Source organism: Squalius cephalus (assembly GCF_949319135.1).
Source record: "Squalius cephalus genome assembly, chromosome: 16".
Taxonomy (NCBI): domain Eukaryota; kingdom Metazoa; phylum Chordata; class Actinopteri; order Cypriniformes; family Leuciscidae; genus Squalius; species Squalius cephalus.
Window position 1 is genome coordinate 15,871,088 of NC_137137.1, and position 22,975 is coordinate 15,894,062.

General features: G+C 37.8%; 1 protein-coding gene across 5 annotated transcripts in view; it reads left to right on the forward strand.

Moving 5' to 3' along the window:
* The window catches only part of grid2 (glutamate receptor, ionotropic, delta 2), a 417,868-nt gene that overhangs the window by 9,106 nt on the left and 385,787 nt on the right, over positions 1-22,975 (forward strand). Inside the window, exon 1 of one of the 5 annotated variants that reach the window (XM_079896931.1) lies at positions 4,192-4,443. The exons of the other annotated variants lie outside the window; for them this stretch is intronic. The gene's annotated coding sequence lies outside the window, so the exon portion shown is untranslated. Of the gene's footprint in view, positions 1-4,191; positions 4,444-22,975 lie in introns of those variants that run through there. 5 annotated transcript variants of the gene reach the window in all.

Sequence of the window (22,975 nt, forward strand, 5' to 3'; positions counted from 1 at the left end):
GCAGTTCATGTTAATCTCACAAAAGCAATCACCAGCTCAACCCACTTACATTGTTGAATATTGTAATAATCATGCTTGTCCTGTATACTAGAGTATACTAGATTCTGTACAAAGATAATCTCTAGAACTTTCTAGACCAGTGGTTCTTAACCTTTTACTTTTTATTTCAAGCCCTGTCATTGTCCAATGTTTTAGTTTATTTAAATTACTTTTTTAAGTCATGCTGAGCTCCCCTTGGAAGTTTGGCCCCCTGGTTGAGAACTACTATTCTGCACTGTAAAATTGAATTTTTTTAGTCTTTCTACTTAAAAATGCCACGTTTAATTCAATGTGATACTTGACGATTACTTGTGTGTAGGTTCATACAACCTTTTCTGCAACTGTTCATAAAGGTGAAGTGTGTCGTTTGTGTCACTAGCATCACAAAACGGAATTTGAAAAACAATGGCAGTTTTATGCACAATGAAGTTTACAAAGCAAAGAAAAGTTCAGAACATAACAGAAATGCTCCCGACCACTAGGGGCAGATGTTCCTGAATTGGGCAAAAGTATCTGATACATCTGCTTCCAGCATGATTATACGTTACTGTTCAAAAGTATAGGATCAGTAAAATAAAAATAAAAATAAAAAAAGTTATGCATTGCCCATCATGGCTACATTTGAACAGTAAAAACAGTAATATTACTACAATTTAAAGTAACTCTTTGATAAATAGAAATTTGAACAATATAATTTTTTTATTGATTGCATCCATGCTAAATAAAAGTATTGATTTCTTTCTTTACCTATAGTTGTCCCTGCATATTAAACTGAAAAAATGCTTTTCTTTTAAACAGGCCAAACCTGCTCTTCTGTAACTTCCAGTATATTCCGTCAGTTGCAATTATCTTTCTAAATCATTACCTTTACCAGCTTTCTCACACTGCGCCTCTCAACTCAGCACTCAAGCTCGTCCTACTCTTCTCTGCTGCTCTTGGTTTGATTACTTCATAAGTCTTAGCCATTTCCAAATGACCGCCTCAGTATGGGAGATCTCCTCTTTAACCCCTGCTCCTACCCCAGTTTCATAGCTTTAAACAGCCCCTCTGACCTTACTCCATCATCCCTTCTCATCCTCCTGGAGCCTTGAGCATCACTCTCATTTGCACTCTAATGCCGTGTGACCACCCAGTCAGGCCAACAGCGCTTTGGCTGGCTAGTTTGGATCTCATGTTGATTTCCCATAACTCAGTGCATGTCACTGCATCTCTGTGCATTTTTAACTCTTACAACCTTTGATCTGTGTGAAAACGCATTGTTTTTAGACGTTTTCCTCGGATGGCTGAGCGTTGCTGCGTTTATGCAATTAACACATGCAAAGCGTTGCTCGTGAAGAAGATGACGTGGCATCGACAACGCCATCTGGTCAATGAAGCGTAATGACCTAAATACACTTGCGATATTAATGTGTGTCCATATTGAATATTTCAGGGCACAAACGTTTCACAACACAATACTCTTTCACCTAAGCTAAAAATGTCTAGTAATTGTGCTGGTGAAAAGGAAAAATATAACATCCCTACAGAGTTCAGGTCTATAAAGCTTTTTCCCATCGTGTTGTAGTCTGATAATTGGCTTGCACCACCAAACCTGTGCTATTATAAGGGCAATTTGAGAGCTGGGTTCACCAATCTAACTGAAGAGGAAGTGTTAAGAGAGAGGAGCCGAAAATGGGCAAATGGGGATAGAATGACGCATTGCTTTTCTCTTGGAGCAAAATTAGCTGTGTTTTGTGGATTGTTTGATCTGCTTGCAATGGCCTGACAGTCTGTCACACAGCCAGTCCGCTGTGCAATTTGCCAACATGTTGAGCCACCATCTACTCAGCTCTCATTTAGAGAGTTTCCCCATTCTGCTCACATTCATGTCAACTGACAGGGAAATTGCTTTTCTTGTTATCGGATATTGCTCTTCATGCGAAGCTCGGCATGTGCTTATGCTTAAAGAAAATAGTCCAGTGTATTTATCATAATGGCTTTAAGATTACACTGGGGTTATTATTACACCTATATGTTACAATTATAGAGGCCAGAGGCAAAAAATAAAAAATAAAAATCATTGTACAGTATAACGAATATGCATACATATTATGTAAAAGGTGCTCCTGATATATTTTCAAATCAATTTTTTTGATAGAGCTCATGCTGTTTACACCTGGAGGTCAAGGTTTTGCTGGTTAGCATGGCCCCATTAGCTCCCAATGCTGTAACTAAACTATCTGGTTCGAAAAATCTTTGTTCATTCACAGCAATTTGAAGGTAACAATGTTCAGTGTTTTATTTTGATAAAAATCACGCGCACACTTATGCACACACAATGGCTGAAGGGCTTTGTTAAGCACGATGCAAAGTGGAACAACCCCTTCAGCCATGACTTATTCACGATACAGCAATAGCCTCGAGTACTATTGGTTTTATAAAATGGTTACCACACAATACAAATATTAAAGCCCAAAAAAAAAAAAAAAAAAAAAAAAAATTACATCAAAGCAACTTTCATGAAGTAAAATCACTATAAGCCTTCCTTCCGCTGGAAAATAGTCCCACCCTGACCATGAACATCAACAGAAGTTACATTATTTCGCCATTAGATGACGACAAATACTGTCTTAATGAGTGAGTCTGTCAGTAGAGAAGACTTTTATATTAAAAGGACTGAAATTTGTGAACACGGAGAAGCAAGATTCAACTGACAAATGATTAGTGTGTCAGGGCATGGAAAACCCCTTAACTGATAAAATGACAAGATTACCTATCGCTGGGAACATTAAAACGGATTTTTTTTTATTATGAATATAGCACTGATCTGAAGGAAAATGCTATACTGTAAATGCAGGTACATTTGCTTACTCGATTCCCCACAATACTCTATAAGCTTCAATGAACAATATCAATGAGAGAATGTAATGTTAAAGAGTGGTTGCTAGGGTGTTGTGTAGTGATACAGAGAACCTTTGGGTGATCGTGAATAAAACACAGCTATTGACCAATCAGAATCAAAGGCTTGAACTAATCGTTTTATAAAACCGTTTATACTACAGGGCCGTTGAATGCTTGAATCTGATTGGTTGACGAACGTTCTAAGGTGTGCATTATTTTCAGGGAAACGCACAGCTAAAGTAGTTCCAGGCAGGTCTTGACCGCATTACAGTTCCATATCACTTCGCGTAGTCAACTGTAATAACGGAAAATAGGATACAATTCATAACAAGAAAAAACATTTAGATCTGCAATTTTCAATGTCTAGCTTCACAATCAATGGAAACATGCAGTTTAATTTTAATAAATAAAGTATATTCCTATATAATCAATAGAAAATTAAACTGAATATAGGCTAAATAAATGGATAGTCCTGCAGCACGGATTTTTATTGCAGATAATATAACAAATAAATAATTATTGATAGGCCTTACTTGTTAAAAGGCTTTTTTTATTATTTATTTGGCTAGTCTACTGTCATCTGTCAATAATAGAAAAAAAAGAATGAACGAATTAATTAAAACGAATTGAATCAATAAATAAATAATAATATTGACGCACATGCTTTTCTGTCTCATTATTGCAAAATCTCTCTCTAATAACTGCATAAAGCCGAGCCGAGGACACACTTTAAGGCCGGTTATGAATGTAATTTGATGACTGATCATGCCCAAACGCGTGTTCAGTGCGTTCAGTCTGTGTTCAAAGTCGGTGTTTAAAATATGCTGCGATGAAAACAGTCAGAGAATGTGTCAGCTAGTCGTGTGTCCCCAGCATTAGTCTGCTATCAGTGGCTCAAACCTCCGTTACTAACTCTAAAATGACGTTTTGGAATTAGCAACGGAGGCATTGGATTAGACGCGTAAGAAATTAGTCCTACATACAAGAGCGTTTTAATGACAAATACTTTACAAACGTCTTGAAATACATAATCTGAACAATGTTTCGAGGTGTGGTAACTGTAGTATAAGCGGAATAATTGACTTCAGGCCGTTGAATTATTAGAAAAATAATGCACACGCGAGGTGTAACGGCCACTCCGCTTCGCGTCGTGACCGCATTACCACCTCGGGTGTGCATTATTTTTCTAATAATTCAACGGCCTGTCGTCAATTATTCCTTACTTAATGCACACGTAGTTCCAGGTCACTTTAATCACCGTTCTGTATTTATGCGCTGTTTTCATTGTAGCTTATGCACATACGTCACTTGCACACAAGAGACGGAGAGTGGAGGAGTTCGCGCTGCGCCGCACACACAGAAACAGGAGGATAGAAACTTATCAACGCTACACTGTCTGCGACTTTTAGTTATACTGAATAGCTACATTAAATTCTTCAGCAACGAGGAGGTAACATCCTGTTTTGAAGTATTTCAACTCACAACGTCGTTGTTAATGGAGAGAGAGGCTGAACAGAGACCCAGGTATGCACCTCTCCCCCTCTCTCCCTCTCTCTCTCTCGATAAATAACTCAAATAAATGCTATAATTCATTAATTAATTCAAATACATTTATGTAATCTTATCGCACTACTTTATCTCTGTGTCTGATTCAAAGCAGGCAGCATGCTAGATCTAATGAGCCGTAACTGACGAAAATAATCGTAAATTTTATGCTCCAAATGCTCAGTGGCCTATGCTCCTCCTTTGAGTAACAGGCTTAAAGGAGAACTCCGGTCAATTTTAACATTGAGCTCATTTTTTTTGTAAATTTGGAGTGCTGTCAGTACAGAGAACAACGACAAAAATCGGTGTTGCCTACACCGTGTTATCCTCTTTTTAAAATTTGCACCCTGTTGACTTAAATGGGGCAAGTTTTAAACCTGCTTTTAGCCTCTTAACATCCTTGATGTGTCATTACAAGTGCCCAGCCATGTGAGTGATTCCTTTAGAGTGAACGCGGGTGAATCTGACTGCAGTAGATGTGCAAGATATGAATAAAAATGATGTTATTTCAGCCAGCGCACATACCTTTACCATAGACTGTAAAAAAAGATGGACGACGCCCCTTCGCTCTCTTCCATTGATGAGAACTGAAGCCGCCAGTGTCCCGATATGGCGCTGACATATTGGAACTTGGGTCTGCGCAGTAGCGATCTCGGGACCAGACCTGCGCAGTCGTGAGCAGGAAGTAAAGCCGCGAAGTCAACGCTCCGCCCTCACTCTCGTCGGGAGAGTGCATTCTGCACACTTTTTTGAAAATTGATTGCAGTATGACAAGAGGCTTGTTAAAATAAAGTAAATACAATCTCCTCAGTCCTCCGAAGATCCCGAAAAAAATGTCCGTGGTGCTTCAGTGACTACTTCGCTCAGAGAACCTGTCAATCACAGCTGTCAATCATGACGTTACACCACCGCATCAACTAAAAACCAACTTATTTTTGAAACAGACACTTGAACTTACATCAGCGTGATAAAAACAACAGCAAATGAAAGAAACCACCTTTGGAAAAAAGATATTTGAAGTGTAATTTTATTGTTTAGTTGGTCTCACGTCCCGTTGACTAACACGGGGAGGCGGGGCTTATGACCTATACTAGGACCAGTCACCAGGGGGCGATCGAGACGTTTTGGCTTCACTTTTCAGGGCTTGTGCGGCACGCTTGGTATTTACATCCTGTTTTCGGTTGAAGTCCACAGTAGTCGATTGTCGAGTTCGGGCGCATGATCGTACGTACTAAACCTATGCGCGTGAACTCGACAATCGACTACTGTGGACTTCAACCGAAAACAGGATGTAAATACAGGTATGTGCGCTGGCTGAATAAACATCATTTTTATTCATATCTTTCACATCTACTGCAGTCAGATTCACCCGCGTTCACTCTAAAGGAATCACTCACATGGCTGGGCACTTGTAATGACACATCAAGGATGTTAAGAGGCTAAAAGCAGGTTTAAAACTTGCCCCATTTGAGTCAACAGGGTGCAAATTTTAAAAAGAGGATAACACGGTGTAGGCAACACCAATTTTTGTCGTTGTTCTCTGTACTGACAGCACTCCAAATTTACAAAAAAGTGAGCTCAATGTTAAAATTGACCGGAGTTCTCCTTTAAGTAAGTTAACCGCCAAAAGAACAGCAAAGAACCGCACGACGCGAAGCTAATATTAGCTATACATGTTAGCTATTAAATAGACGTTTTTTAAATCATAGCTCATAATAGTCTTTGATGAAGGGTTTGTGACTGTCTGGATTCTACTTAAGCCATTCAGAGTAATTTGTCACATGGCATTTATGGCTCAGGTAATTGGTGTCTGTTGTCCTATGATCAAATGGCAGATTTTTCAGAATGCTTACTTCTTAGGGGTCCTGCACCAGCCAAGCCAGTGCCATTGAGATGAAAGGGAAATCTTTTTCAAGGTTTTGTAGATCTCATTGCTTTATATAATAGGCTACACATTTTGACAACATACATATTAAATATTGGCTTTTACAACTGCTGCACGCCGGTGGCCTACAGGAGGATGTGGGCGTAATGCAATTTCCATATGGAATCGCAGGGGGACAACAACAGATTGGAGACTGTCGCTGTTAGCAGTTCTTGCCCTTTCCAAAGCGGTGGCATTTTCGTCGGTCAGTTTGTCCCTTGTTTCCTCTGGTCAGTTCAAATTGTGCTACTTGTGTTTTTCTGTCCAGCTGGGAGGACACTGATGTGGTCTGAACTCCCGAGAGAGAGTCTGATCACAGGGCTTAAAATTGCTTTAGAGGAATCAAATAAGGCTGCTTCCTGATAGCAAAATGCACCGTCTGCTTCACCTTTATTGGATAGCCAAGGTTGCAGTCTCTTCTCCACCCACAATGACTCGTTGAGTCACTAGCTAATCGGAATTTGAATATAAGTTAATTTGTATTGATCGCTGAATGCAGAGTTTTTGTCCGACACTTTAAACAGGGAAACCCACAGGTTGATGCAAAGCCTGGAAATACACTTTTTATTCTCTGTGTGTGCATTGCAAAAATTCCCCACCACCATGCCATGCTCTCTGACCACCTATCTTTCCACTGATAATTGGATCCTGGAAAAAGCTCAGTGAGAAACTACTTTACATAACTTTCTAAATCAGAACATGGGATTCCAGTGCGCTTCAGTATTGCATTTCAACTCAGTGTGAGTGGATATGAAATATTCACCTCAAAAATGACTTTAATATGGGAGTATTTCTAGAAGTGTGAGGGTGGAATTTGACCTGATCTATTGGCATTAATTTCATATATTGGCGTTTCGATGTATATGCTCGTCGTCTGAGCTAAATCTGACATATGCTAAGTTTAGATCTTTAAACCCAGTTTTATATACTGTGGTTTAATAGTTCAAACATTTTGATAGTTCTTAACTAGCCTATATTTATATCCGTCCTTTTAATCATACATGTAAAACATCATCTAGTTCAAGCTGTGTAGAGGGTAAAAGCAAAGGATGCTAATAAGATTAGAAGCTAGCTTTGCCAGGACTGTAGCAGTTGCATGGCTAATGCTTTGTAATCCCTTAGTAGTGGAACTGGAAACTTGGAATTTTTTAGTAGTTCTAAGATCAAAAGATAGAGTCGTTCCAGTTCTGCATCTAAATTCTGCTAAATGAATACTGTAGCTGAAATGTATCAGGACACTTGCAGTAGAGCTGCTTATTAGTAAATCAAACTAAGCTACAGTGGTGGGGCGTAGCCAACAAAAAGTAGAATCACTTCTACCTTAACTACATTTTCATTAGCCTGACAGTAGTTTTCCAATAACAAGCTACTTTATCCAACAAGTAGCACTGTAGTGTGACAACATGGTATATTGCTGTGTCATTGAGTGAATTGAAAAATACTCTATTAAAAAACTCTATCTATCCCGTACAATACTGTAGCTCGAGTTTACAGTCCAATTTTACAGGCCATTTTAGAGCAAGATTACTATGTCATTAAAGCCATTTGGAGCTTGTTGTTTGATGTAAACATTGAAATGTATTAGTTTACAAATCATGTGCTACGATAAGCGTTTTGAGATCATAACTATAGTATTGTGCAAGAACCCAGCAAAATGTAACTTTTTACTGTAGTTAATTTTTGCTGGGTAATTTCCCAAGTTGCTTAACTGTAGCTGAACTTCTTTAAATTGTGAGATACTTGTAGCTCAGCAAGATGCTGTTTTAAAGTATATTCACCTACATTGCTAAGAAATAATAAGCTTTGCCAGCCTACTTCATAGTGGTCGTCTCCTAGTCTCGACACGGAACAAGAATTTCACAGCAATCAAAATTCAATTAAAAAGATTGTCACACAGTGATTTTGATGTTGTCAAATGTTTGATTTCCAAAGGAAATGTGTCACGAGAGATACCCGGTGGGTTTTCATCACTGTCGCTGTGATGTGCTGCTGTGCATTTCGATGTTGATGCTGAGCTTACGGTACACTGTTTGATTTTCATAGGAGGTGTGTGTTGGCTGTATGAGTTATAAAATGAGAGCGAGAGCACAATATGTGGTGCATTTTATAACGGAGCAGCAGTAAAAATGATTGTGCATGTGCTCTGTTTGCAAGCATGCCTGACTGCAGTGCTCATCTTTCTTATTCCAGCATTGAAATTGTGCTTGTTGACCAATAAATAAGGCCCTGTCAAAGACCATTTATTTCTAGCTACCTTCAAAGATGATTGAGTGTCTGGTCGAATAGTCATTAACATTTGTGGTTGCAACAAGTCTTCATTATCCTCAGGTGTTATGTTCTCATGAAGGGAACACAATGATTCTTTTGCAAATCACCTGAGCTTAACGGTGGTATATTACAGTAACAATAATTTACTTGATTTGTGTTTTGTCCTTTTAAAATGAAGAAAAATTAAATAAATATTAAACCAAGAAAACATTCAGCTCTCTGTGCTGCAGGAGCATAAATCACTCTGGCAAAGCTAATTTTTCAGCAGCTATTATAATTTTCTATTTTAATATATTTTTAAATGTAATTTTCAGCAGCCATTACTCCAGTCTTCAGTGTCACGTAAATGTTTCTTGAGTACCAAATCAGAATATTAGAGTGGTTTCTGAAGGATTATTCCTTCAGAAACCACTCTAATATTCTGATTTGGTGCTCAAGAAACATTTATTATTATTATCACTGTTGAAAACAGTTGAAAACTTAATATTGTTTTTGGACACCATGATCATTTTTTTCAAGTAGGCTATTCTTTGAATAGAATGTTCAAAAGAACAAAACAAATTTGAATTAGATTTTTTTTTTGTAATGTAAAAGCCTTCACTGTCACTATTTATCAATTTAATGGTGTTGCACTTTATTTTAGAGTATCTTAAGAGTCACGTTCGAGTCAGTGTACTACTTGGGTTAAGGTTATGTTTAGGAATAGGTTAGCACCCAATTATTACCCGATTATTGTAATTATTATAATAAGTACATAGTATGTACATGGGAACAGTACTGTAAAATAAAGTGTTACCATTTAATGTATCCTAGTAGTTACAGTACATAGTTACTAGTTACACGCTACTACTTGCTATAGTAATAACAGTAAATTGTGCATAATTACAAGTATCTAACCCTAACCGTAACTCTATAATAAGTACATGTAGTTACTTAAAGGTGCAGTAGGACATCTGGGAAAATGATAACTTTAGCCTGATAGCACTAAAAGACTACGACCCACACCTCCTGAAAGCGTGAACACTCACAGCCCAGAAGACCGGAGACGTTACTGCAATTCATCATGTGTCATTGACCGGTGAGAGAACCTTATAGTACAGTTAGTAACAGTACTACAATACCAAACGTAAACAAATTCTTAAAAACAGAATTAAGCCCTACTCGGACGGGACTAGTTTTCCAAACGACGTTTGAGTTACAGTTCTTATCAACCTACGTCTGTGATTTCATGTACGGATTCGGACGGGACTAACATCTCCGTGTTTATTACCGAGGTAGGAGTGTCTGTGTTTTACATGTGGGCATTGCAGAAGATCACGTGTTCAAAATGAATTGATCAAATGTATTTTGAAATTAAGTACTTTTAAAATTAAGCACTTTGAAATATAAAGTAAAACGTCCTAACATATTTAGCGTTTTGTAAACATTTTATAAAAATTGTAGTATAAAAAAAACTATACATACATTTATCATCATGATTTTATAGAACTGGGTTCTTATAATAAACCCACTGGAATAAAAAGTTTTAACTTATATAATTTACATGTTATGTAATTAAGTGCAGAAATGAAAGTAATACCTGAAACTGATATTACAGTAGCCAGTCTTAACAGTTTACGTGATTTGGCTCTTCTTGTTGATTTCATTTATTTCTTCGCAGTGTACCGAACACATCTACATCCATTATCGGTGCGCAAAAAGCAGAAACGTGAATACCGACGCGATAGCGAGAGATTGTACGGTAGTTCACGTTGACCAAAACGCACAAGAAAAAGCGTTTTGGAAAAAAACATTTTCGGCAATCACAGACATTCGCATTCGGACGGGATTAGATTTCTCTGAGGACCGCCGAGTTTGACGAAAAACAGTAGGTAATTTGCTCTGGAATTTTTACAGAGGTCGTGTGAGAAAAAGACAGACATGGCAGATTCGGACAGGATTAAAATCTCAAAGTACGTCTGTGAAACAGAAATTTCTCTAACGTCCGCCTGTGAAACCAGTCCCGTCCGAATTTAGATGCAGCAAGTTTTCAGTTTGTTTAACTAGCAAAACTTGTCAGTGTGTAATAATATGCCAGGGGTTCCACGATGAGAGTCTGCATGTTGTTGCTGCTTGTTTGCCTGTCATTCTTGCTCTGTCTGCACAGCGTATGTGAACGCGCTGATGACTTATTATGTCTGTGTGAATGCGCAGTGGTATGCAGACACACATTGACCGACAGGGAACACATGCTCTAGGACCGTTAGGACCGAACGCAACGATTGAATGAACGCCTATGGTCCTACGCCTTCCACAGATGACATATATTTATAAAAATACATTTAGACCGCTTAACAGAGTGATTGCTAAGGATTAGTGATCGACCGATATGAGATTTTTAATGGCCGATGCCGATATTGAGAAAGCAATCTGGCCGATTGGCCGATATGAGGCCGATACAATACATGTGAATACAGTAAATGAGAGACATAAAGAATATTGGTGAAACTAAATGAACATTTATTGTACATACTATTTATGCACAATTCTTTTTGCAATAAAAAAATATTTACTAAGAAATTAAAATGGAAACAAAAAGGTAGGTAACACTTCAATAAATAAAGTTTTAGTGCAGCTTCTTGTCTGCTTTAATATTTACAGTCATTTTTTCAGTCACATAAATAATTACTGCTGCTTACTGCAGGTTACAAATAACATTTATCATTAATGAACCAATCTAAACAATATTCATAAATTAATGACAAAATAGTATATGAAATTACATACATTTTATGTACAATACATAGTTTATTTACACGATTTACTTTAAACAAGTTGTTTTACTTCAAGTATATTTAAATAATAATGATTTATGTGTTTAGTTTTGCTTGTTTGTTTTTTTAAAACGTTGCAAGCCGTCACATGTATTTGCATGACATACATGAACATATGAAAATGTATACACGATATTACGCCAATCATGGATAAATAAACAGTAGATACTATAGTGCATAACATTTTCAAGGATTTATTTTCAAACGTAATATTATTGCATAGTGTTCTCCTCTCATCCACCTCACGCGACCACTGATCTGTAATGCACGCGAGTGACGCGACCCAGCTTTTCCGTGCACGCGAGTCCGTTGGAAAACAGCGTCTTTAAATGTAACCCGAGAACAACGCGCGTATCTGAGGAACAGCCAGTCACAGGATTTTTGACTGTTTGTGAGGTAAAATGTTTTCAGTTTTGTTTGAATTCGTTTATATCACATCTGTGACCCCCACTGGAGCTACCGCTGGGCTGCGGATCCGACATATCACGGTACTGTTTGAATAGACTCCGCTGCACGCCGGAGTGTTTTTGTGTGTAACACAATGTAGCGTCAGGTTAGAAAGCGAATGCAAATGGTCATTTACTGTGTCTGTCAGATGTCTGCTTCACTTCTGAGTGGCTTGTCTTAGGTGCTGGGCGGAGCAGAGCGAGTGTATTCAGTTCATTCACGCTCGCTCTGTTCGCGTCAGTGGAAAAAAGCGCTAATGCACAGTCACAAACTGTTTTGAAATATATCGGCCAAACGGAAAGATTTATCGGCCGATGCCGATATCTAAAAAATTCCAAATATCGGCCGATATATCGGGCGACCACTACTAAGGATACTTTCAACCAGCATAACAACAAGAAATTCTGCAGAGAATCACCTACGGCACCTTTAATATTACTCAGTACTGTCACCTATTAAATGCTTTAAAATAAAAATCCTACTGACCCCAAATCTTTGACTGGTAAGTAAGATGTATATTCATCTGTGGCCCAAGTAATGGAAACAATTTGATCACTCCTTTTGTAATAAGTGGAATTTAGTTCTGGAAGATCACAGTGTGTGAATTAAGTATTTTTATTCCTTATAGTTTGTGCCGTTTTCTGTCTCTTAATCTACCTGTTCTACAAGTAGAAAACTGCAGTTCTCAAGGAACAGAATCTCGGGCATCATTTCTCCTCTTAAGCATTCAGAACAACATGCTACGCGTATTAGGGTGAGATGAATCGCTCAACTTAGAAAAAGTCTGTCCCTCCATCAATAACAGTGTATAAATCATAGATGTAAAAACTTGGTTAGCTAATTTCAATCTAATTTCAGGCCTCCTACCTGAGTATGAAGAAATGTTCGATTCTTCCTTCAAAGAACAAAGTTAATCAGGAGGACAAAGACTGGGATTGATAAATGGAGAGAGCTAGAACGTAAACACAAGTTGAGCCATTTGTTTTCCTCCCCAAATCAATTTCAGAAATGCCAACTGGGCAGCTTTAGCAGGTCTCGGCTCTGAGACGCATCTAAAAAAATAAAAATAAAAAAAAAATGAAAAAAATGAAAACAATAAGTTCTGAAAGCAAACAGACTGATTTAATTATGACATCGCCTGTGGTATCTGAGGGATGATGAGCACTAATGGCTGAGCCCAGGCTCGCACGACGTGTAATCTGGGACTTGTTTGTTTATCTCTTTTCCCTACTGAGGTGACGATCTACAGTAAGCAGAGCACAGATTAATGAGATGTCATCTGATGAGATTGCCATGAGAAACCACCGGAGAGATCTGGATTTACAGTAGAGTGCATGTGTTGAGTCAGTGTTTGCTGTGATTGAGCCTCTGTGCCTTGGATTTTGGCTGCTTTAGCGACCATGACAGGATGATGGTCTGAGGTCTTGTTGATTGTTGAGTAGCAATGTAAAGAACCGAACATATTTATATGGCGAAAAGAACAACCATATAGGCTATTTATTAACAGGCTGCAGTACATACAAATTTTGCAATTTTGTATTAAAAGTGTTATGCGTGAAATAATTTATGATTTAGTCAAATAAATACCTACACTATCTGTAATGATATGCATGCCATTTTTACAGTAATAATAGCATACACATTAAGCCAAAATATGGCTTAAATAGAATTGATATTTTGAGCTGTTTTTCATGAAGTGTGGATTAACATTAAAACATATTTACATTTTTCACACTAACTAGCACCAAATTCAATTTTTTTTTTTTGCTATTGTCACAAGAATGCCACATTGAGCCATAAATAATAAGTGTCTCTTTAGGGTAAGTTAATTATTCAGAATCAAATCTGATGAGAGAGGAGTCCCATTGAAGCTTATGTTTTTTACATCTTTGTTTTTTCTTGCAACTTGTCATTCCATAGCACTGATATTTTCTTGGCAATTAAATGAACATATAAATAGACTAACAAATTTCATGACACCTAATGAAGTGGGTGTGTGATGCGACCTGTCAAAACCTTAATTTATGATATGAAGTTCATGAAAGTTAGACATGAGTTTTGAGTTTGAGAAACCAGTCTCTTTGCTGTCAAGAGAAGGAATAAAGCATAGATGAAAGCATAACATTCTCACTGACAGATCAGTGACATCATAAGTAACTGGCTTGAAATGCTTGTCTTTTTCATCAAAGTTTATTTGTTTACAATTAAAGGCATCTAGCAGGCATGGGATTGAATGCTTGAATGACAAATTTTCTTCGTAAGAAAGAGAGTGCTTTTGATTTCCATGAAGGGGAAGCGTTTGTTGTTGTTGTTGTTAAAAAAAAAAGAAAAATGTAATGTTCAGCATCATTACTCCAGTCTTCAGTGTCACGTGATCCTTCAGAAATCATTGTAATATGCTGATTTGCTGCTCAAGAAGTTTTTTCTTATTATTATCGATCTTGAAAATAGTTGCTGCTTACCGTAATATTTTTGTGGAAACTGATTCATTTGTTACAGGATTCAATTTGTTTGAAATGTTTTTTTTTTTTTTTAACATAAATGCCTTGATTGCACTTTTGACCAACTTAATGCATCCTTACTGAATAAAAGTATTAATTTCTTTCATAATCTCACTGACCCCAAACTTTTGAATGGTGTATAGCTGCTATTTGAAAAGGCCCATAGAAACATCATGCAGCTTCATTCATTTTATTTTTAGTTTTATTTTATTATTTTATTTTATTTTTGAATTATTATTTTGTTTTCTTTTCTTTCTTTTTTTTCATAACTTAAACGTGTAACACATATAAAACGTATACAAATAAAACCACACGGAACCTGCGGAATTCATGATTTATGTTAAACGAACATATCCAAGCCTTGGCAAGGACCGCTGCCGCATCATCAGAAGAGATTTCCACCATAAGATGTGTGTGTATTGAGCTTATTCAGAGTGACAAAATTCTGGTGTTTATCTCGCAGTTGTCATCCAGAGGGCTCACCTCAGCCACCTTACGCCTGCGTGAAGCTCAGGTTCGGCTCTCTTGGCCCTGTGTTCTTTGATTCACCCGAGATGCCGGAGAGACTTGACCTCTTGTGTGCTCTCTGTCGCTCACTGCTGCACGAGGACCGCAGATTTACACCAGCGCTGTGCCAGTCTAGCTTTACTTCATTTGATTAAAGTCTTGGCATAGGAACAAAAGGGGAGCAGATTACTCTATTGATCCAGCTCAGCTCAGCTGCTTTGCGAGGAATAGCTTAGTTCAAATACAAAACCATATACTTTGCATGCATGTGTAATGGATTTGTATTATGAGAAGAGTAACTGGAGGATGATATATAGTGCTTAATATCACGTCTGCCTACATGTGTGCTCATTTTAACCCTCCCACATTTTTCGCTGTCTATTTTTCCTTACCACCCTCAGTAGGTCCTGAAAGCTTGGTGGAATTGAATTGAATTCTATTCTGGTCAGAGCAACGCAAGGACATTGTTGCAGCATGAGCGATGTTGATGTGGATTGAGGGTTGGCGTGTAGGTGGCGGTGCATCAACTGCACGCCCCAGCCACGGGGAATTATTTCTGTGTGCTTTCTTTCAGTCTTCAGAGGGAGAACGGTGCTCACATCCTCTCCTTTTGTGATGCAAATGCAGTTTTGTCTGAAAATATGCTGTTTAAAGTGTCCTTGAGGACGACTCCCCAACTATGGAATGTCTTTTGTGACTGAATCGGTTTGGAGCACGACCTTGATATTAATGAAAATCACAACTCCTTAAATGCCATCATCTATTGAACGATTCAGATGCACGCACAGATGCATTAGAATGCTTTTCATAACACATTTTCTCTCTTTTTATACCAGTTTTGATGCAGCCACCATCCTTTTATGTTTTTGTGAGCGAAAAGTCATCACGGTGTTGATGGACAATTAGGGGTTTTATTGTCGGAGGCCCGGAACTGTAGTTAATGACATTTATGCTTGTAGATTTTTGCATTTAGTTCTTTATTTACTGCAGTTGTAAAATGGCAGTTATCTGTGCCCCTGCTGTAAATCTAATAGCATAAACGGTTGACTTTACAACGGTCCCTTATTGGTTTCCCACTGTGGAATGTTCATTTGTAGGGCGTAGTTCTTTAATTGCCCTCATGTTTCAGCGCACTTGTCCGACTGGCACGACTAGTCGTCATATTCGGTTTGATTTTAATTACGACTATTGACTATAGAATTTCTCCTGGAGAGCCGCTGAAGGCCAAGTGATCATAAGTTTAACATGTTTTATGGTTAAGGCAAGACACTACAGGTGAATAGGGTAACATTTTAAAATAATAGATATCACAATGAAACTTCCTCAGTTGAGTACTTATACAAGTATATATAAAAAAAAAAAATTATTACAAGTTTGCAAAGTAGGCATTATCTCATTAAATATGCGTGATTTTGCATATATTTCTGGTAGATAGATCTGAACATGATAAGCCAGGTGCAAAATTCTTTTTTCATTTTGTTCACACACAAAAAAAATTTCAGAGGGATTTCAGGATATATGCTTTCATTACCTAGGAAATCAAAATATACTGTCCATAGCCTTAAAAAAATTTCGCCATTTTTTTATTATTAAAATGTCACATAAATCAGGCCAGGAATGATTAATTAACAAATCCCTCTGAAAATATCTTCAGAATACTGTTAAGTGTATAACTGGAAAGTTTGGTGTACATAGGTTCTACATAGGCGATATGTTTGTACGGCATTTAAAGATTTAAATTGGGGAATTTAATACATTTCTATTGGAAAAAAATTCTCAAAAACAGAATAAATGCTCAGGCCCTTAGTAATAATAATATATAATATTTCAAGCTCATGAAAACTGATTATTTAATAACATGGCAGCATTGGCAGGCATATAAGGCCTACAACTGCAGTAACTCAACTGTCAGAGTACACCATGTGATGCGTCTGAGCGAATCATGTTAGCAGAAACCAGCAGTAGCCAATGAGATTTCGTCATTAGCTTTAAATCCCCCTTTGGACATTCACGATTGGTTATTGATAGAAAAGAAATGCCCATATTTGGGTTAGCGTTGTGCAGGATACTCAGAGCTTTTTCATGACAGACTTCAGTAAACAGACGGAACTTGACATGTCGCGTTGGAATGGTAACTTCTTGGTAAATTTGGGAGAAACTTTCTGCCGCAAGTAAACAAAATGTAATAAAATAGACATCTTAATGTATATTTTCAACGCTTTCTTTATAGCAGCTTGAAAGGACACATATTGAACCACTGCATGAAAAGTCGATGTTTTTGCCTGCCGTGTCTCGCCTTAATTAGAATTTACCTGTCGAAAACTAGTAGAGGAAATGGAGAATGAGTCATGATGTGAAATGTATTTCCATGTCTTTGCATGTTTGTTTCCTTGACTTTCTGATATGAATATCTACTCATCGCATTTCGCATCGCAACACTGATTGAAAATCACTCGGAGGGTGAAATTAAAGTGCCATGTGTCGAATCTACCTGCTAGTCGAGGAGTGGAGGAACAGGAAGTCCCTTTGAAGAGTTTCTCCCGGGGCCTTGCGTTTCTCTAGAGTGGCCGTGTTGTAAATGACAGGTGTGAAATTGCTGTGCCGTGGCTGAGGACATCCCCCACACTTCTTTTAAGACACAGTAGTGCCATTCTACTGTCCTCTGACTTCATTTACATATCTTATAGAAAACATGTAAAGAAGATTCACTGCCTGCCACGCCATCATAAAAAGCAATTTCAACCGAGTAGCTGAACCGAAGTGGATATTCTTGACTTCCTCCCAAGAAGTCGGTGCATATAAGCACAGACAGAATGTTTATGTAGATATTTTATAGGTTGCGATATAAAGAAGCATGTGATTGTGCACAGTGTTTTATTTTTTGGGGCAGTGCATATTGATATACATATCGTTATATAATCCAAGCAGAGAGCCAAACTGTGTTTGAGATTTCGCTATATTGAACAATCACAGGAGAGAGCAGTAAATTCTAATTTAAAGCCATGAAAACGGTTGCCTTTTTTATATTGTGCGTCTGGTCCTTCACATAAATTGCATCGCATTCTTGTGCAAAAACAATCATATTCTTTGTCTTGTTTTCCTGGACAACATCTAAACATTCTTGCTAAGCCCTTCCGAATTTAGTGAGGATTATGCTTGAAACATGGAAAAATGAAACAAGATGCACTTCATCTTGTTCCATTTTTACATGTTTCCTGCTTTTCCAAACATAAGTTTTACAGTTTTTCTTGTCATGTTAATTAATCTTTTTTCATGATGCTATGTATATGAACAAAATTCAGTATTGAAGAACAATATATTAGTCTGAATTTGAATTGAATTGGCCACACTCCACATGACATTTAATTGGGATAACAGGAAGAGAAATTTACAGAATTGAAATTCAAATAAATTCAACACAGATAATGGGAAATCAAGTGTTCTTTTGTCTATCTGTAGTTTTTCTGTACATGTCATCTAAGCATAACCCTTAAAACCCTTTAAAACTGTTTTTTTTTTTTTTTTTACTTTCTTATATATTGTGAATACTTTTTTCAATCCGACATTCATACATTGTTTTGACAAACTTAGTTTTTCTAGTTAGGCTATAAATTACAGAATTTTAGTGGATGTCAATTCATTCAAATTTTTCCTTACATTCAAATTCAAGTTGCAATTCTGCATCCCTCATTTCAATTTCAGGAGTTCATTCGGAATGTGAAAGTAATTCGCAGTTCAATTCTGAATGGTGCAAAACCCTGATATGCTGTAAATGGATGTGTGTTCTCATCTTCTCTTGGATTCACATATCTCATATATACATATTTTCTCTTCCCTGAGGAATGATTTCCTGTTGTCCTCCCCCATGCCCACCTCATATCTCATTGGTGTGGAAGCCAAGACTTTTATAAATGAAAAATGAGAAAACGTGTAATACCTCCACATCAGCGGTGGTGTTTTCATATAGCCTATGTGCTTTGGTCGAGAGTTTTCCATTTTTCTTATTTAGCTCTTAGGCCAAATGGAGCCCTCCGACAGAGGTTACAGCGTGGGATTCTGGAATGACAAACAGGAGGGGGTGGAAGACACCTGGGTTGAACTCTTGAGAGGACACACTGAAAACATGTTTCCACCCTCAAGGCATGGTCCCTCGGATGGAAATTCGCGTTCGAGTGCCTCGGTGGTGACCTCGCTGAATCTTATTGGTCTTTTCTTTTAACCTCAGGAAAAAGATATTCTTGTATCGCTTGAAACAGGGAAACGATTATTTATTTATCATGAACGTCTTGACTTCTGACGCCTATGTTGTATTAAGACCTTGGTCTTTGACCGATTCTTTTATAGCTGCTTCAAAAACACAATCAGTCAGCTTTGGGAGATTTCCTCAGCGTTCGTCTGATCTCATTCCTCCGAGTGTATGAGAGCTGTTGTAGGTTAATGAGGAGCACTGGGGCGAAGAGTTTTCCAGCGGCTGTAGCCAGCAGTTTCCCAGCAGCAGATGCTCTCTTCTCAGCCTTGGCGACATGGTGGGAGGCTCCAGGCGTGGAAATCTCACTGTCCTACATAATGCATGACGAGAGATTTTTCGAGTAAACGGGTAGTGAATTTTTTATAACAGACCAATCGGACCAGCCTCTGTCTTTCTGAAGGAAGAAACAATGGTCAAGTGGCTAAAGAGTTTTAAGGATTAGCTCTTGGTATCGCGGGTCTTGAAGCTCCAGAGGTTTCTGCATAATTGAAAAAGGGGTTTTGCACTAGTCTAACGGCAAAAATGTTTTTTATTGACAAGCATACAGATGGGAGAAGATTAAGCACCGGTATCAGGGGAGATTGGATCTTTGCAAACCGCTGATATTTGTGTTTATAGGCTACTCAAACTGTTTTTCATGAGTTGTCTCATATAAAGTCTGCGTGGTAAGAATACACACAAACACACAGACTAAATCCCACCTTATATTTGTATTACCCAGTAATACCAATCCCTCGGTTCCCTTTTGATAGTGGATTAGTTGCAAAATCTCCTCTTCTCTATGAATCAAAGAATACAGCAGATCAAATCAGATATTAGAGAGACCTCATCTATGACCTTTTCTTGGGATGTGAATGTGGTTTACATGAAATGAGATGTGATCACAGCATAATCATGTCCTGTTTTAAATAACATTCTCTTCTATTAAAAGGCACAGATGTACCCTTTCGTTATCCTGTTGAGTGGACCGTCTGTTTGATTGGTGGGCTGATTAATCAAGATTAATAACTTCATAATATCATGCTTTTAAATCGTTCCTTTTAACATATAAATCATACATTTGTAGTCTATATAAAGCGGAACTGCAATGCTTGGGTCTGAATTCCTCATTATTATAGCTCCACAGGCCCCTTTTCTACCCCTTTTCTGATGTGCATCTGAGAGCAACTTGTTTTGGTGCGGTCTCTTTAAATACAATTGAGACACTTCATACCCCGCCCCCTCTCCAGTTTGCAGAGGTTCAACTCCACCCCGTTCGGCCATTTTTGTAGTTTGATAGCAGAGATACGATTATAGCGGCACAGAAACTTTTTATTCACACGTTATTAACAAAATGTCAACAACGGAAGACTTGTCCAGCCAGCCTTACATGTTCGAGCCAGAGTCGGAGCCGGAGCGAGATGAAAATGAAGACGACGAACCTGCAGAACAACGTCTTCATATGGATGTATCGCAATGGTGTGTTACTGTATTTACACATGAAACGTTGGTCTTCCGACCTTTTACCGCCGTCTGGATTTATTTTGATTAATATGTGCGAGGGAGAGAGAGCAAGACAGCGTCTAGTTTGGAGACGGTGTCTTGTTTACACTTTCGCCTGGCTCCGAAGAGAGAGAGAGTGCGTGCGCGCGACCGGGTCTCTCTCTCTCTGCTCGTTCTTTCAGTTAAACATGCGCCCTGCCCCTGTCCACAGTCTATGGCCCTGTCACAAGCGTGGCAGTTCATCTACATTAGACGGTGTAATGAAGCGTGTGGGTTACTACATCCAACAACCGAACATTTTAACTTACCCTCTCGTAACTTCTGCATCTTTTAGCTTGGACTACAAAATTGCAGCGAGAAATAAAAATGGCGGATTGCTCGAAGTGTTGGGCTGGAAGTCAATGTCCTTATTTGGCAGTTCCGCTGCAAATACTGTGACGTAATAGTTCACAAAACGTCATAGATAACAGAAAAATCGGAACAGGTTGAAAAATAAGGCCAAAACAGAATATAAAGATATCAACGAAGCACCTGAAGAGAATAATTTCAACTTTTCTGTACTTCTAAACACTCCAAATATACAACAAAATGCATTTAAGGGCTAAAAAAGTGGATTTAGCATGATATGTCCCCTTTAAATTATGCTTCTCTGCATATTAACAAAATAATAAAGGTGGATTATAACTGAAAGGTTGATTTGTCCTCAATACAAGAACAATGTACATTCGGAGCAAGTTCTCACATCTTTTAAATATTGTACATTTTTTAAGAACCATTTTTTGCTGCATTGTTTTCTTTCATAATTGTTTAACTCTTTCCCCGCCAGCGTATTTAAAAAAAAATTGTTGTATGAATATTTGAACATGCAATGTATCAATGGAGAGAACAGAGCCTTTGCTTTTAATCAAAAACACCTGTTTTATTCTAGCTTCATGTATTCTTTTTCTATCATCACTTAAAAAAAAGGCAATTTTTTTTGTCAAAGACTACATCTGGATGGGATTCACAACGATGATCATGAAAACATTGATGGGGTAGATCGAGTCCATCAACACCCCTACTGCTTGCACAGTCCTGTAGCTCGTCCTGGGTTGACATTTTATTCAGTAACATTAGGCAGTTTAGATTTATATGCTGTTTAATGTTGATGATCGTGTTATTTTACATATGTATATGATTACATATTTTATTGCTTGTTTCTGCATCTTCTTCGCCTGTGCATTGATCAGGGCTGGAAATGACAATTTTATTCTTTGCATGAAAACACTTGAATTAGCCTAATTGAACACTGGGTGGAACAACTTCAGAAGTAAATTCGTATAGACTGAGATGTAAAAAAGCTTTTTGCAGTGGTGGCCACTAGCGGATTGAACTGTCAACAGTGATAAGGCAAAGCTAAGAGTGGTCCAGACCAACCTTCTTAATGTATGAATTACAGAAGGTATACTTAACTAAGGACGTTTCAGGTATACTTAACTAAGAACGTTTCAGGAAACACGTCTTAACGATAAGGAACAGCTTAGGGTATAACTTAAGAACGACGTAGCGTTAAGAAGGTTCCAGGAAATCCAGCCTAGGATATTCTGTACTCTTTAAGATTATGTGTAATAGTGCCCATTACCTTGTAACAGTGAAAACTTAGAAATCTGTAAAAACTCGTCTTTGGTGGGGGAAGTGCTTTCTTAAAAAAGAAGAGATAACTTTTCAATGGCAGGAAAAGAGTTAATTAGATTTTATGAAAAGCCCATGTAGCTGTTTAATGTCAAGCACTATTAAACACATGTGGGGTGACAACTTAAAGGGACCTACATTTTGATTTTCTTACCCTCTGTATGACTGACTTCTGTGAAACACAAAAGATATTTTGAGAAATGTCTCAGTGTTGGTTGGTTACCAAAATTCTTTTAAGTTCTACAGAAGAAAGCCATACATATTTAGAATGACATGAGGGTGAGCAAATGATGATAGAATGACCGTTTTTTTAACTATCCCTTTAACCTATGTAGAACATGCTCCACTATTAAACTTTTTTTTCTGTAAGTGATAACTTGGCTGTTGTGCTCATACCAAAATTGTCTTTCAAATATCTCTGTATTATTCACTGCATGGAGTAAAAAGTGACGAACTAATTCCCCAAAAAATTCTTTACATGTCATATTTTAAATTCAGTTGATTAACTTAAACAGATCCTTTTTATTTTGTATACTTGCATTTGTAGCTGTCTATTCCCTCTTGATACCCCAATGCAACAATTAAATGTATTCATTACATCTTAGCAGTCCAATCAACACTTCTCAGATCAGGTCAAATTTAGATAGTT